General features: G+C 41.8%; 1 protein-coding gene and 1 pseudogene across 1 annotated transcript in view; one reads left to right on the top strand and one right to left on the bottom strand.

Moving 5' to 3' along the window:
* Positions 1-17,814, bottom strand: part of LOC105492687 (LY6/PLAUR domain containing 6) — a 150,155-nt gene that overhangs the window by 97,133 nt on the left and 35,208 nt on the right. The gene's annotated exons all lie outside the window — the stretch shown is intronic.
* Positions 11,656-11,782, top strand: LOC112428635 (U2 spliceosomal RNA; annotated as a pseudogene).

The raw sequence follows: 17,814 nt of genomic DNA, 5'->3' as shown, positions 1-17,814 counted from the left end.
TGCTTATCCCAAATGAGAAATTGCATATAAAGACAGTGAAACAGTGGGTAAGACACGATGAGCACCCAGTAATATATTTTTTATTAGATCTTCTACACATGTATGGCATCTAATGATAATGAATTTTATATTAAATTGCAACGTTATTAATTGCATTTAATTATCACAACAACCCTATGAAGTAGTTATTATTAGCAGCATTTTACAGATGGGAGATCAGGTTTATCTGACTTTGTTCTTTATCCCCTCCTATAGAACACCCAAGCAGTGGTTTTTCCAAACTAGGAGGGCCCCCCTACTGAGCAGAGTTCAGAAAGCAATGGAAAAAAAAAATGTTCTGGGTCGGAATGGGGTGGGTGAGGGACTTCTAACTCCATTTATTTTAATAGTATTCAGATGAAATGCAGGGCACACAAATAGATATGCACAGTGCAAGTTAACCACCAGAAAGCTCTTCAATCTTGCCAAGTTAGACAGAGCTGTTTCTTTTGTACCAGTTTTAGACCGCAAATCTGGAGAATTTATCTGTGGGGCTGTTTTCCCAAGGCCTCCAAAACAGACCCAGGGCAAACCACACATCCCGGGCTGACACTGTTCAACTTCAGCTTCTGTTGTTTCAGCTCTGAGGCGGTTTCCATGCCAGCATGCAGCCCTTTTGTGTTTTTGCAGCTTCATCCCAGGCCACATTTGTTTAGGTGCGTTCACTATCTCCAGTTCAGCAGCCTCCTCTCAGGCTAAAATAACACTTGGCATATGCACTAAGAAAACGCTGCTATTGTAATTTTGCAGTGGTAGCATTTTTTGAACCAGACTTGCAATTCTGTATGCTTTGCATATTGATGGCATTGTTCTCACTAGTCACATCCTGTCTAACTCTCTCAATATCCCAGTCCTCGGCTTCCCATCATCCCAGACGTACTCTTGTTGGAATTCCCCCTTCCACCTGTCAAACCCAGTTCCTTCCCTCCCTGCAATCACAGCAATAATAAAAATAACAACAAACAGTAACACTAACAACGCTGTCTCTGTATAGCACTTGGGAATTTCAAATGTCATGGTAACAGGTACAGCAAATGGGCGCACAAAAAAGCATAGTAGAAGAAACAGAGAAAGAAGAATATACAAAGAGAAAATGTTGGGAGAACCCCAAACATTTTTCTGATTCTCTTTAGGAAAGGTATTTTCTCAATCTATTTTCAGACCATTGGGATTTCAGGGTCAAAAAACACATAAGAACTTGCCGAGCTTTATTTTCATCATGCCAAGACAGAGGGCAGGACCACATCTGTGCCCATTCAATAAACAGTAGGCATCATTATCATCATCATCATTCCTTCAGAGGAAAAGAAACCTCTCACTCAAGTATTCCCCACTCACACCCCATCTACCTCCCACAGTCCATGACTTCATCTCACCAAGACCCTTTACAATTAGTTTGATACCAACTGTATATCAAAAATCACAGGGCCACCCATGGGCACTTACTTATTGGGTTCATTTATGCTGATGAAAAATACTCAAGAAATCAAGGCAAATCCTGGTTTGTCTACCTTCAAAATAAACCTACTCATACCTTCACCTCAATCTAAGAAAAATGTAAGAAGGCACTGTGATTCTAAACCAAAACAAACCCTGAGGTCTGTGAAACAGTTCTTCTGATGAATCATGGACAACTCCCAGTCTCTCTAGATCCTTGAAGACTGAAGATCACCTGGACCAAACGGAACATCCCATCTCCTCTGAAACCCTGACTTCCTGCCAGAATGAAACAAGCTCCACAAATAGTGGGAGTGAAGTTGTTTCCTTCATTGTTTTCTTTCCTGGTCATCCCAGCACATTTCCTTGCATGCGAAACGAAACAAAACAAAACAAAATGACTTTTTCCTCATAATTGTATTATAATATCATATTGCATAAATATGACTATGCTGTAAAATCAAACTTCATCCTGAAAATATTAACCATCTATAGTAAAAGCCTAACATGTGCTACCTTCCTATGAGGCAGGATGTTAATGCTCCCTGTTGACAACAGCATAGAGAAACCTAGAGATTATAGATTGAACCTCTTGATTCTCAGCAGAACCTCCTAAGTACAGGAATAAGAAGAAAATTAATACAGATCACTTCTCGTAAGAGCATGAGACTCAGCAAACAAAAGAAGGGAGATTGTCAGGGACAGACTTCCCTTCAGTGTAACATTATTCAACATAATATCACTCGGGCACCCACTACTTGTTGGGCTCTACCTAGATAATACTCAAATTGCTGCCTTCATTCCCGGTATCATGGAGCACCAGGATCCAGGGCTAGATGTTACTGTGTCCCGGGAAGTAGGAAAGTCACACATCTACTCTACATTTCAACCTTGACTAAATACTGAGTCGATATCAAATACAAACCTATAAGATGCATCGTATGCACAAAACACTTCCTACACTCAAGACCTGAATAGAATTGAGACTTTTTCCCTTTGTTTTTCTTTTTTCTCAGTCTATGTATTTTAGTCAACAAAACCATATGCTTGACTTCTGAAATAAAGTGATGTGAGACCTCCCTGCCCTGGTTTCTTTCCATTATTGGGATTTCCACGATAGGTTTCTTATTTTTTTATTTTATTTTATTTATTTTTTTTTTTTTTGAGCTGGAGTCTCGCTCTGTCACCCAGGCTGGAGTGCAGTGGTGCGATCTCAGCTCACTGCAAACTCCGTCTCCCCAGTTCACACCATTCTCCTACCTCAGCTTCCCGAGTAGCTGGGACAACAGGCACCCGCCACCACACCCGGCTAATTTTTGGGTTTTTTTTTTAATAGGGACGGGGTTTCACCATGTTAGCCAGGATAGTCTCGATCTCCTGACCTCGTGATCCACCCACCTTAGCCTCCCAAAGAGCTGGAATTACAGGCGTGAGCCACTGCACATGGCCCATGATTGGTTTAAGAAAAGATGATGGCCATTTAGCCTCCAGGGATACTTAGCCTCAGGATCAGCTAGAGAAATTCTAAATGTCCCAAAAAGTTCCCTCAATACCTTGCCCTTTAAAGCAATATGAATCAAGTATTGTCCAGTTCATTCCCGCATGGGGGCAGGAATGGACCATAAAATGACCTCTTTAAAAATCCAACTGAGTAAATACAAAGCCTCAAAAATAAGTTTCCCACAGCAATTTTCTATCTTCAATTTATTTCACTAAAACAGCTAAGGAAACTGGATTCCAATTAATCCCTTTACATTACACAATAGAATTAAGCTTATATAATTAAATGTTACATGCAGGATTGATATTCTGAATACACGACTAAAGCAACAAATAACCTGCAAGAAAAAAAGTACAGCTTTGCTTCACTGCAGTGTGGCTTCTACCAGCACACCTCCATATGAGCCATTCTTGCAGAGATGACGGATGGCCTCCATGCTATGAAATCCCACTGAGGATTTCAGTCCTCCACTTACTCGACTACACAACAGCACTCACCACAGCTGACCACTTCTTGTAACATTCTTCCCTTGGATGCCAGGACAGCCCAGTCTCCTTGCTCTCCTTGTACTCCCCTTTCACTCCTCTTCAGCCTCCTATTCTGACTCCTCCCCTACCTGACCTCCAAATGTGGCAGTTTCTCAGGACACAGTCCTGGAACCCCTTTCCTTCCTATTCTATGCTCTCTCTCAAAATGATTTCATGCATTCCCATTGCTTTAAATACCATGCCAGCAACTCCCAAATTTATAACTTCAGCTCAGACCGATTTTCTGACTCCAGACTCATCTACTTAATTACCTACTTGTCATCTTCAAGGGTGGCTCACTGGCATTAGAAACTAAACATGTCTGCAGCTGAATTCTTTATCTCCAGGCAATGGCCCTTCCCTCCACACAACTGCTCGTGTATGACTCCTGGGAGTCACCTTCAACACCTTCTCTTGAACCTCACAAAGCCCCTTGCCTGCACTCTAATCAAGGGCCCGCTCTCTCTTACTGACCGCAGCATCAGCCTCCCAGTCATGGCCACTGCTCTCACTCAGTCTCCTCCAACCCCTTCTCTAGCAACAACCAGAGAGAGCTCCTCAAAGCATAAATCCGATCCTGTAACTCCCTATGGGGTCTTAAAACCCCACAAAGATTTACACTAAGGACCTATAATGAAGCCTGCAATCTTAGGGAATGATGAGATCAACCCCTAGATGAAACTTTTTGTGTTCTTTTTCACTGCTATAAATAAAGCTCTATGAATTTTTATGTTTGTATAAAATACCTCACACCTGAACCAAGTTATAAACACTTCCAGCATTCTAGAAAGCTTATGCCCTGTCCTGTTCCCACCCTCTTCAGAGGAAACTACTACTCTAGCTTTTATTACAACGGATTAGTATTGTCTTTTCTTGACCATTATATACATTGACTCATAGAGGTCAATAATTTTTTTTTTTTTTTTTTTTTTTTTTTCGAGACAGAGTCTTGCTCTATCGCCCAGGCTGGAGTGCAGTGGCGTCATCTCGGCTCACTGCAAGCTCCGCCTCCTGGGTTCATGCCATTCTCCTGCCTCAGCCTCCCAAGTAGCTGGGACTACAGGTGCCTGCTACCACACCCGGCTAATTTTTTGTATTTTTAGTAGAGACGGGGTTTCACCGTGTTAGTCAGGATGGTCTCGATCTCCTGACCTTGTGATCCACCCACCTCGGCCTCCAAAGTGCTGGGATTACAGACGTGAGCCACGGTGCCCGGCCAGATCAATAATTTTTTAAACTGAACCAAATTTTTCGAATGCTCTGCAAGTGTATTAGACCAGCTTTAAGACAGAGATATCCTGGAGTCATCTAATGTCAAATGTCTCAATTCTCAAAATAGTTTGCTAATGAAAAAGTGAGAATTAAATGCACCCAACACTCCAGATGAAGGTGTCCTTGTGAATTGTCCCTCAGTGTTTAAGATAACAGTATTTAAGAGGACCTACTGCCTCTACTCACGGATTTTGAACCAATCTGGATATTCTGCTAGGGAAAGTTAGTCAAAGAGACCACTCTTTAAATTCAAACAGAGACTTCAAAGTGACAAAAATACAATAGCATGAGCAAAGTATATGGCTATAGTCTTAGGAGAGGAAGGGGACTTTACCAGGCATAAGGTCTCACTGATAGAGCTGTATTGCAAGTATTAGGAATCAATGAGGATGGGCTGTGGTGGGGCAGCTTGAAGTCTGATAAAGCCTCACCTGCACCCACTGAACATTCTATTCACCCAGGAAGAAGGCTAACAAACCTCTATTTCAAGGCACAGTCCTGTAGTCCTTCTGTCCAGAATAAGGGCCTATTCAAATAAATACCCCAGGGAAGCAAATCCCTGGAATGCCTCAGCTCTCCTACGAGTTATTCTGCCACCTGAAGCCCAAAGAGCCATCTCCCCTGGGTTTGGAATTTCTGAAGCCTCTGTGGATGAGCAGACAGAAGGGCTTAAGGACTTGTTTTTGCTCCCTTGATGGTCCAATACCCCTCCCTCAGATCAAGCAGAGAATCTCTAGGCCTAAAATCAGGATTACATAGGAGTACTATGGCCACTCCAGCAGAGTCTGGCAGATTTGACAAAGCTACTCTCACAGCTCATCCCTGGTACTAGAAAGTCTGCCCTCTGCATCTTCTGGTAACACAAACACTAGTTAAAGCGCATCAGCAGACCCGTGCCTCCTGACGCCTGCTAAGTGCCAGGCACAGGTTCTGACGACACGATTTCAGGCGCATGTGCGGCACTCAAAAAATGCTGGTGACTATCACCATGAAAGAATTCCCACAAATCATGGTTTCTGCTTTCTAAATACAAAAAATAAAAGTAAAAATAAAATAAAAAACCATGCTTGCTTCTTCCATTTGAAATATAAATTAACTTGAGTAAAATCACCATCATCCCATCCTCTTTTTGATAAACTAAACCAGAAGATTTCTTAGAGGAAAAAATATTGCTTTAGAATATTTCATGTTATATAACTCCACTTTCTCTTTTTTACTAAACCTAAGTTTCTCTTGAATCCTATGCAAGTAATTCTCACTTAGCCTGGCTAAAGATGCATGGAAGAAAACCTTCCAGGTCTTCCGGTAAATGGAGTGGTGGGTGGGAAGATGAGTCCAGTTAGGGCCAGACATCCTTAGATACGTGCTTTGCCAGTCAGTGACAGTTGACAGACTTGGGAGCAAGGCCATCTTGCAGAGGATCCCAGCCCTATACTGTTCATGCAACCAAGAGTCGGCCTCAATTACCTGAGACTGAGAGGTCAAGGCTGCAGTGAGCCATGGCCTCGCCCCCTGCTCTCCAGCCTGGGCAACAGAGTGGGATCCTGTCACTTATAAAAAGAAGTCAGCCTCAGTGAGGAGAGGAAAGTCATGGTGAGAAGACAGGAGAAAGACAAACTCGAAGTTTTCTAATTTGTGTACAGTTGTCATTAGCTACATTCATTATTTTTTAACAGACAGGGTCTTACTCTGTTGTCTAGGCCGGAGAACACTGGAGCAATCATAGCTCACTTATGTAACTTCGAATTCCTAGGCTCAAGCAACTCTCCTGCTTCAGCCTCCTGAGTAGCTGGGACTACAGGTGCACACCACCATGCCCAGCTAACTTTTTAAATTTTTTGTAGGGACAGGGTCTCACTGTTGCCCAGGCTGGAGTGATACATTCATATTTTTATGTTTGCTTCTCTTCGGATATTCCTGAACTTACTTAGGAATTGTCCAAGTCTGTTTGTTCTGCTGTAACAATATACCACAGACCGGGTGATATATTTATAAGCAACAGAAGTGTACTACTCACAGCTCTTGACGGTGGAAATTCCAAGACCAGAGCACCAGCAGATTCCGTGTCTGGTGAGGGCTGTTCTCTGCTTCCAAGATAGTGCCTTGTTGCTGCACCCTCACAAGGTAAAAGAGATGGGAGGGGAACAGGGATGAACAGCACCCTCACGCCTCTTATATAAGGTCATTAATCCCACTCATGAGGGCTCCACCCTCATGACTAAATCACCTCCTAAAGGCTCCACCTCTTAATACTATCACACTGGAAATTAAGTTTCAACATTATGGATTCTGGGGGAACACAGACCACAGCAGGAACACAGGAGCATTTACTTCAGACAGGGACACTGGGCCCAACTGGGGGCTCCTATAAAGAGTCCTGGCCTGGCCTAAGCTCTCTGTGTCAATCCCCCGGCATAGGAATACCAGATTCTTTCGTTGTCAAAGATCTTTAAATTGCAGCATTGATTCAATACATTTAAGGAGCAAGAGAAGAACTTAGAGTTTCGTCAAGAGTAAATAATTCCTGTCACCAGAATCTGGACTTACTTTCTTAGCAGCCCACACTCCAAATTATCTACATCTGCACCCCACTTTCCTGCCTGCCTTGGTGAGAACCGTGGCCTGTTCCTGTCTGCTGCTAATCCCTCCACCTGTGTTCCCTCTTGCTTCCTCGGGAATCTCATCCATCCGTTATGGCCTCCTTCATCTGTATTGTCTACCCTCCCAATTTAATGCCTGTTCCTCCTCTTCCCCCACAGAGAAGCATACTTATGCCTTACCAACATGAAAACCAACAATTGCCCACTTATTTTCACAAACTTAGCTACTCAGTCGTGGACTCACAGTCCTCTTCTTCCTGAATTCAATCCTTCTGTTGGGTCAGCGGCATCTAGCACAGTGGACCACTTTCTCCCTCCTCTTTGAATCTCTCCCTTTGTCTGGCTTTCTTGACCCCTCTTCCTGCCACTGTCTTCCTACCATTTTGGCTACCCATGGTAGATACAATTCTAACTACATCCTTCTTTCCCTAAGGGCTGACTACAGCCAGGGTGGGCCCTCATTAGCTACATTTGTACTGCATGACACCATGGGCACCTTTCCAAGATGAAATACTAGACTAATTCTCTCAGAAAACTGGAGTTGAGGTCAAAAGGCAGTCAATTGGATGTGTGACCTCATTATTCGGGGAAGGGGGGGCTTCAACTCAGGAGCTATGGGTTTGTCACTCACACAAAGCAGTGGAGGAAGATGGTGTTTAGACAGAAAAAGGAAAGAGCTTTGTTGCAATATGAGGACCTTAGTGTGACAGAGTGCCTGCTGTGCTCCTGGAGACTTTTTGGGTCCTAGTTCCAGAACCTTTAGTGCCTGATATCCTAAATTCTAAAAGGTGTGTTTTTGCTTGAGCTAGCTTGTGTTGGCTCCTGTGGCCTGTAACCCTGGGAACTTCGATTATCATACCACTCATTTCTCCTCCTCTCCTACAGTGTCCTCTTCCCCCTAACTGCAGATGTCACAGGCACTCACCCTTCACTCTTTTTCTCCTCTGGGTCTGCATACGCTCCCCTGGTGGTCTCCTCCATATTCACCTGAGCTCCAGATCTGGACACCCTGAAACACTGCTCATCTCTGCTCAGATTCCTACAAACTCCTATAATGCATAATTCCAAAACTGAACTCAAACGTATCACTTTCCAATATTTTGTAGACGGGCGAGTCACCCCACTGTCTACCCAGTCACTGAAGTCAGAAATCCAAGTCAAGCTTCCCTTCTTCCTGTTTCTCCCTTCATAACCAGTGCCATCACGCTGTCTTGAGGATTCTGCATCCTTAGGATCTCAAATTCACTGTCTCTTCTCCCTCTGACTTCGTTGTATTTTAGACCCCTCTCCCTTCGCCTACATACTATTTGGTCTTCTTGTCTCCTAACATCCCTCCAATACTTCTCTACTTCTAAAGCATAATCTGATTGAATTATCCCCTGATTCTTCTAAGGTAAAGTCCAAAATCATTGGAACAACATCCAAGAACTCTGATGATCATTTTATTCCTGCCTACCTTACCAGTCTCATCTTTTTATTTTTTATTTGTAGAGATAGGGTCTCACTCTGTCACCCAGGCTGGAGTGTAGTGGTGCAATCATAGATCACTGAAGCCTCTGACTCCTGGGCTCACGTGATCCTCCTGCCTCAGCCTCCTGAATAGCTGGGATTTCAGGCATCACCACACCCAGCTCCAGCCTCAATTTTTACCACTTCCCAAGAAGGCCCCTAAACTCCATCCACACTGAACAACTTGCAGTTTTGTGAGGTCCCAAATGCTCTACTGTTTCTAAGCCTTTATATCTAATACTCCAATGCCTCCCAGCAAAGCCTGCCTTCATTTCTTCAAAGGTTAAGTCCAACTAATTCAACTCTGTGTCACCTCTTCCATGAAGCCTTTCTTGAGTGATGTCTAATACTTACCCACCTGCAACTTAGGATTAGGTTTACAGCCTCTGTGCTCACACAGTAGCTTTCGCATAACTTTTTCTCAGGCTTTTTGATGATATTTGGTAATTGTCCACTTCCATCTGTGCCTCTTCCTTAAGACTGTAAGTTCCTTAAAGGAAGAGATGGTGTCTTTCTTCTATTTATATTCACAGTACCTGCGATTCAAAAAAGGCTTTTTGGATATCTTGTCCTGGAGCACCCAGCCAGGAATTAATGAGATAAAAAGAAAACTGAAAATCTCCAGAACCAGAATATATTCCTTTCCCTCTAACACAGCTTTGAAAATGAGAAGGAAAAGATAAGGATATGTTTTCTGCCATTGTTTTGCTGGCGCTCTGAGGCCTCTTCTTTCTCTTGCTTGATATTGCTCAAGGAGGTTGTTTTCTACGTGCATTTACAGAGTGGCTGGTCTTTAATGCCGCACACAGTCCTAGCCCAGGGCTCCACAATCCAGTTCAGCACAGAGTGCTAGCTACCACCTTACAAAGGTTTTGTAAATATTTTAACTCTGAAAAAAAGGTCTCTTCCCTCAAAGAATCTAAGATCCTGAAGGCTTGTTGGGATGGAGTCACGTATCTCCTTGGCCTAGGATCCTAAGGTGCCCCTCGATCTGGTGTTAATGCGCTTGTGTGATCTCCTGCCCTTTAGTGTGGGCTGGTCTAACGACTCTCTAACCAACATAATATGGCAAAGATGGTGGATGTCTTTCCAGCAGACTGTATCTCTTGCTGGCTTTGAGGAGGCAAGTTCCAATGTTGAGAAGGCCCACATAACCAGGAGGAACTGAAGGTGGCCCCCAAAGCAGTTAGGAACTGAGGCCCTCAGCCCAAAAGCCCTCAACAAACTGGATTATGCAACAACCATGGGAGCACGGAAGTGGATCTTTCCCGGTTGAGCCTTCAGATAAGATCCCTGTCCTGGCTAACAACTGATTGCAGCCTTGTAAGAGACCCTGAAGCACAAGACCCGCCTAACCCATACAACATTTGATATAATAAATATTTGTTGTTTTACTTCTGGTAGTTTGTTATGCAACAACAAATAATTCATACAACCTCCTTTATCCTGATTGACAGTCTAGCACTTGAAAAAAAGAAAAAAAAAAAAAACTTTGTTTTTCAGCAGGTTACATAGGAAACCATTATCATGTAAATGTTTCACTAAAAATGAAATATCCTCTAAAAGCAGGCTTGTAATCATTTTAGTATTCTACAAGCTAAGGCTAAAAGAATCACACAAGACAGTGTGTAAAATGAAGTTCGTGGAAAGGAAACAAAGTTAAAACTTGTAAAGGGGCCCTGGAGAAAATCTGTAGGCTCATTGGTTTATTTAACTTTTAAATCTTATTAAATTTGCAAGATGCGTGTTAGCATTCATGGTTCATTTACTTTTATTCTGACTTCTATAAATAGGTACTCTATGAGCCCTGATAAATGACTTAAAATCTTGCTTGACTTCAATAAAAAAAAAATTAGCAAGTTAATCTTAAAAATTCTACACATAGAAATGAATGAAAACCTTCTTCAGGGCCAACCTCCACTCCCTGCAAGTGTACCTCCCCCAGTCCCTGGGCTTTTCTTGCCATCCTTTTTCTTTTTCTCTGGCTCTGTGTTTATAGTATCTGGCATTCTCCCAAATCACCTAGATCTAGCTCTCTTGCAAAAACAAACAGAAGCTACCTGGGGCTCTTTATTCTCACTCATTTACATTCTTTCCCTGCCAAGGGGTCGGGGATGTCAGAGTTGGTGGCAACCAGTCAAGCCCAGCATGGAATGGCCCTTATCTACCAATGCAGTGCTTTCCTGCCTGTGAACAGGCCAGCATTTATTTATCTAAAAGTATAAGTAAAAATGTAGGTAACTGCTACAAATCAGAGACTAATGAATCTAAAAGTTCAGCCCAGAGCTGTGACCACAAGTAGCCAAAAGCCTCATACAAAGCTCATATTTAATAAAAAAGGCAGGCAGTGGGTGAAAGGTGGAGATATAACCTATATGACCCATAAAATATATGGAAAACAAAAGCAAATGTGAAATTCCATGTGGTTTAATCATACAGAATGCATGTTTGAATAATTAGCCATCCACACTGAAGCACAGCTTCCCTGTAAGTCATTAGTTGATGTGAGCTGAGAGTAATGTCAGTGTCATATGTTCCACTAGTTACACACATATGGTTATACCATCCATCAGTATGCTCAACAGCTCTCCTCTCTGCCCTGATAGCCTGGGTTAGTTATCTAAATTGGTGTGTCCATTAACAGCATTTCTGAACTCCCAAGAAGATTAAAATTGGTTGTTGAGGAACAAAGTATAAGACATCATAGTTTGTGGTCCTCCAAGGCTCAACTGTACCTGTCAAAATCTTATTCCTTAATATTTAATTTCTCTTCACTTCTCAGCCTTTTGGCTAAGATCAAGTACAGTATCTGTTCTTATCAGTTTAATATTTAATTTCTATCATTAGGAAGAATGTAATTTAAATTAAATTTTTCTCCTAGGGAAGGAGGAGCAATAATAAAAAAAAGTTGAGAAACACAGCTGTAAATATGTAGAATTCTAAATGAGCATACAGAGAAGAAAATGAGCGTAAGAAATGCAGACACCAAAAAAAAAACCTTAATAACAATCCAATAACCAGATCCATTTGCATATTTAAAAAGCAGCAGAACTAGAGAAGGCCAAAGACAGGTTCTGACACAGCATTGGAAACTCTGAACTTGAAGTCAGAAGACCTACATTGAGTCCTAACATGTGATTATAAGTTGCACAACCTTAGAGAAAAGCTACTTATTTGAGTTCCTTTTTGTTTTTCTGTAAAAATAGAATGAAGATGTCTTAATTCCAAGGTCCCTGCAATAGTGAAATGATAGTATTCGTGAAGTGCTTTGCCAACAAGATGATGCGGTTCAATTGAAAGGTAACATCATCCAGCAGAATTATTTGAACACTGGAGAGCTTTGCATGGGCAAAAGATTATGTTAATAAGCCTAGAGGTGACATTACTGTGAATTAGTGGTTCAAGAGAGTTTTAGACTGATGAAGGGGCTGCTCATTAGGAATAGTATGTCCTGTATAGCAAAACACACCAATGACCTAAAGCAACTGATCTATTTTAAGGGGATAGTGAGAGAGATTCAGACCACTAAGAGATAGTGAGAAAATACTTTTCTCCTATTAACTAAACCAGTGGTTTCAGCTTCAAATCACCTAGGGTGACTTGGAAAACTTCTGAAAAATGTCCGAACCTGGAAGACTGTGAGTACTCCAGAGACGCTACGGAGTAAGTGAAACTGACAAAGTTGCCGTGAGATCTGCATTCTCATACGCTACTGGTGGGAGTGTTCATTAGTACAGCCTTTAGGGAATACGATCTATTAATATGCATCTTTTTTTGGTTTGGTTTGATTGTAATGTTTTAAGTTGGTACCCTTCCTGGAGTAATTCTATGTCTAAGAATTCATATCAGGGAAACAATGAGAGAGGAACAAAAATGCATCCATAAGCATGCCCCTCAAAGTAGCATTTTATGTCTGTATGTTGCACCAATCAGGATAGCTTGACTTTCTTTGAACATGCAAGAAAAAAAAAAATCTACTCTGTAAATCCATGTTGTGGGCGGGAATATCTGACAAGTAAACAAAAGAAACAATAAATAAAAACAAGATGCTGCAAAAGTCAGGTGTGTCTCAGCCAAAACTCATTAATTTTTCAAAAAGTTGAGAATGTACCAATGAATTCAGGTCTGGTCAGGTCAGGCCTTCCATCATCCTGGTGATCTCAACTAACCTCGAAATCAAACAGCAGACAATTAGCAATTAAAGCATCTTAAAGGAATAAGTAACATTGCAGGCTAAGGCAGGACAGGGAGAATAAGAATCAAATGTATTTCACTGGCTTTCTTTTTAAATTCCCTATCTTCTTGAGTCAGGACTCCCCAGGATTTGCAACTCAACACTGGCCTAAGACTCTCCGCCACAAATGACTTTGCATTCTCAAGAGATTAACTGTTCACTCAAAGCCCTTCTGAAAAGCTGCTGAAATCATTGCAAATCTTCTGTAAGTCCCACCTTCCTATGGGCTACAAGATAAACATATTAGCTCAGGAGTGAGATAAGAAAGCCTCATTTTTTTTAAAAGTAGGAAAGAAAATAAAGTTCTATGAAGGAGACTAAATTCTGAGCTTTCAGATTTTTTTTTTTTTTTTTTTTTTTTTTTTTTGAGACGGAGTCTCCCGCTGTTGCCCAGGCTGGAGTGCAGTGACGCGATCTCGGCTCACTACAAGCTCCGCCTCCCGGGTTCCCGCCATTCTCCTGCCTCAGCCTCCTGAGTAGCTGGGACTACAGGCGCCCGCCACCGCGCCCGGCTAATTTTTTTGTATTTTTAGTAGAGACGGGCTTTCACTGTGGTCTCGATCTCCTGACCTTGTGATCCGCCCGCCTCGGCCTCCCAAAGTGCTGGGATTACAGGCTTGAGCCACCGCGCCCGGCCGAGCTTTCAGATTTTTAGTGTCAACAACCCAAAATATAAGAATGAGAACAAAAGAGCATTTTTATCAAATGCATTTAGCAAATATTATTAAGCCCCCAGTCACCAAATAAGTCAGACCAGCCAGGTAATCCTCGTATGAGGAAATCTGCAGAAGATATACATCAAGCAAATATATACTGATAAATAGCATATGTGTAGTGCCTGCTGTTTCTCAAAGTACTTTCTCATGTGATTTATCATTCAGTCTTCATATTAACCCCATAAGGTAAGCACAAAAAGAATGATTTAACAAAGACAGGCACACAGATCTAGGTTAGCTGACTTGCCCACATTTACAGAGTCAACTGATTACTGTAGGCATCAATATTCAAATCTAGCTCTTCCAATCTTCTTCACAACATACCACACTAGGACAGCACACATGAACTCTATATATGTGACATGAGAACATGACTAAGCAGGACAGAGTGCTGTGGCCACAGACCTGGGAGCCAGACTGCTCACTTCCAAGTCCCAGTGCCATCACCTGTTGGGTAGTGTGATTGGGGGAAAATTATCAAAACACTTTGTGCATCAGTTTCCTCATCTGCCAAACAGGGATAATAACGGTGCCATAGCGTGATTATGAGGATCAAGTATAAATGTTGACCACAGTGACTGGCACACAGCAAAAGGTTCAACAAATGTTAGCTTTGATCATCATGGGCATCGAGAACAATTCTCTGATTAGTCAAGGTCAGATGCAAATACACTGAGCCCAACTGTATGTTACATGTGTGTAAGTGCTGCTGATGGGGCTCAGACCATACTAACCCAAAACATGGCACTGTGGCGGACTGAAACTTTAAGGCTAAAGGAGTGTCAGAAAAATTCCTTCAGTAGCAGGAAGGTCTCTTTGACCTGCCCCCATACTTCTCCCCGAAAGCTGGTCAAGAAACCTAGGAAGAACTTACTGACCTTCCCTTGAAGGAGATCATTGACCCTCATCTAAGAGGTGCTTCCCTATACCAGGAGAAAAGGAACTTCCTTGTCTCTGAAGATAAAGGGTCACTGTTTTGAGCTGAACGTGTCCCCCAAACTGCATGTGTTGAAAACTTAAATCTCCCATGCAACAGTGTTGAGAGGTGGGATCTTTAAGAGGTGACTCGGAATGCATTAATGCCATTAGTTTCAGAGTGGGTTATCATAAGAGTACATTCCTAAGAAAATAATGAGTTCTAGCCCCCTTCACTTCTCACTCTCTCACAAGCACTCTCCTTCCATTCTACCTTCCGCCATGGGATGATGCAGCAAAAAGGCCCCCCGCAGATGCCAGATCCTTGATATTTAACTTCTCAGCCTCTGGAACCATGAAACAAGTAAACTTATATTGTTTGTAAGTTGCCCAGTCTCAGCTATTCTGTTGTAGCAGCACAAAATGGATTAAGACAGTTACGGAGCAGAATCTGAACAAACAGATCTTTCTAAGTTCTCCTCAATTTATTCCCATTACATTATGCCCTTTTTATCCTATCACACTTCTCCACTACTATCCACTCATTATCAAACCTAGCCTAGAACTACTCAGGTTTACCCATTTCTGTGGGTCTCAATTTCCTTATGAAGGCTCCCACATCACATAAAAATTTATTAAATAAATTTGTATGTTTTTTTTCTTGTTAATCTGTTTTTTGTTATAGAGGCCTCATCCATAAACCTACAATGGGTAGAGAAAAAAATATTTTTCCTCTCCTCCACTGCATTAGTTTCCTATTGCTGCTGTAACAAACTACCACAAAATTAACAGCTCGAAACTTACACAAACATGTTATCTCAAAGTTCTAAAGGTTAGATCCAATATGGGTCTTACTGGGCTAAAACCAAGCATCTGCACAGCTTCATTCCTTATGGCGGCTTTAAGGGAGAATGAGTTTCCTTGCCTTTTCTAACTTCCAGAGGCTACATGCACTCCTTGGCTCATGGTGCCTTCCTTTATCTTCAAAGCACATCATTGCAACCTCTGCTTCTTCTGACTATCCCCTCTCTTCCCCTGCTTCTCTCATCACATCATCTTCTCTGCTCCAACCCTGCCGCCTTTCTCCACCATGATAAGATAATAGCCCCATCTCAGGATCTTTAACTTAATCATATCTAAGAAATCCCTTTTACCAGGTAAGGTAACATACTGACAGGCTCCAGGGATTAGAACATGAAAATCTATAGGGGACCATTATTCAGTCTACCACAGGTACCAAGGATATAAAAATGAATTTGATACAACTGCTGAGCTCAAGGACTTCACAAACTATTGAGTAAAACAGACATATTCAAAAAGAAAATTAATTCTCATGCACATCAGACTACAGCACTCAGTATGGTTAGAGAAGAAACATAGTGCTCTGTGGGTAACAGAGGATCCATCTGTTTATCTCAACCAAGAAAGGAAAGGAGGCCTCATAAAGAAAGTGATGTGTTTAAGAGACCAGAATATGCCATCTCAAAGTATGCCTCTTTGGCATAAAGATTATTTCAAGCTGATTATTTTGAACACTGAAAACACAGGAGAAGCTCTAAAAGCAGGGCAGAAGTTACCCTTTTGTAGGAAAGTTTACATCTGTAAAGGAAATCTCTATTTGTAACTGTGTCACCTTCTCTGCATCAGGAAAGATGACTCTAAATCACTACAGACTCGTATTAATGGAGAAGGCACCAATTTAAATCTATATAAGGAATCTTACCCTTGTGTCTCATGCTTTTCCTGGTTACCTCCCATAACCGTATCCCTCAACAGCTTTCTTTGTTTTAGCTAAAGATGTAATTTAAGACTGAATTCAAATCTACCTTTTTGAGATTTACTCATTTATCTCCCATGTATATATGAACTATATGTGTTAATAAACTTGTGTTTGTTTTTCCCATCTTAATCTGTCTTTTGTTACAGGGGTCCACTCCAATTAAGAATTACGAAGAACAAAGGAAAACAACTTTTCTTCTCCTACACATGCAGAGAATTGAGCACTGATGTGTGCTCAAATTGAGGTGATGAAGGGCGTCCCAGGAAAGTACGTTGGAAAGTTAGGAACATTGAATGGGCTGGTGTGATCAGAGTCTTGGCAGATAAAAGGAGTAGAAAATGGTCAGAAGAAAATGTTGAAGAGGGACATCAAAGCTATATTGTGAAAGGCTACAGCTAGAGAAAGGGACTTTTCAATAGAATGAAAGGCCACTGAAGCCTGGTAAACCCATCATTCAGATTTATGTTTCAAAAAGAAAACTCCAGAGGCAGTGGAGACAGTGGATTGCAGAAGGCAGAACCCAATTAAAAAGCTAATTTAATAGTCCAGAGGGGAAAAAAAAAACAAAACAAGGAAAGACTAAATTAAGGAAGTAATGTAGGAAATAAAAGCAAATATAGATGTGAGAGACATTTCCAAAGTGATACCAACAGGACTCGATGACTAGCTGAATGCTGTATAAGATGGAGACAAAACTGATGCTGAAATGACTAGCTCAAGTGCATGGTAGATGCCTGATGCCACTGAGGTGTCAGAGGCATTTGAACCACAGTAACTCCATCTTGAATAGGGTCTGGATAAAATAAGGCTGAGACCTACTGAGCTGCATTCCCAGGAGGTTAAAATTAAGGCATTCTTAGTCACAGGATGAGACAGGAGGCTGGTACAAAATACAGGTCAAAAAGACCCTACTGATAAACAAGTTGTGGTAAAGAAGCTGGACAAAACCCACCACAGCCAAGATGGTGACAAAAGTGACCTCTGGTCATCCTCACTGCTCATTATACACTAATTATAATGTATTAGCATGCTAAAAGACACTTCCAACAGCACCATGACAGTTTACAAATGCCACAGCAACATCAGGAAGTTACCCTATATAGTCTAAAACAGGGAGGAACTCTCATTTCCAGGAACTGCATACCTCTTTCCCAGAAAACTCATGAATAATCCACCTCTTGTTTAGCATATAATCAAGCAGTAACTGTAAGGATTCTCGAGTGAGCAGCCCATGCTGCTGCTCTGCCTATGGAACAGCCATTCTTTTGTTTCTTTACTTTCTTA

The sequence above is a fragment of the Macaca nemestrina genome, chromosome 11 (assembly GCF_043159975.1).
Source record: "Macaca nemestrina isolate mMacNem1 chromosome 11, mMacNem.hap1, whole genome shotgun sequence".
Classification (NCBI taxonomy): domain Eukaryota; kingdom Metazoa; phylum Chordata; class Mammalia; order Primates; family Cercopithecidae; genus Macaca; species Macaca nemestrina.
This window is presented reverse-complemented; position numbering and strand designations above follow the sequence as displayed.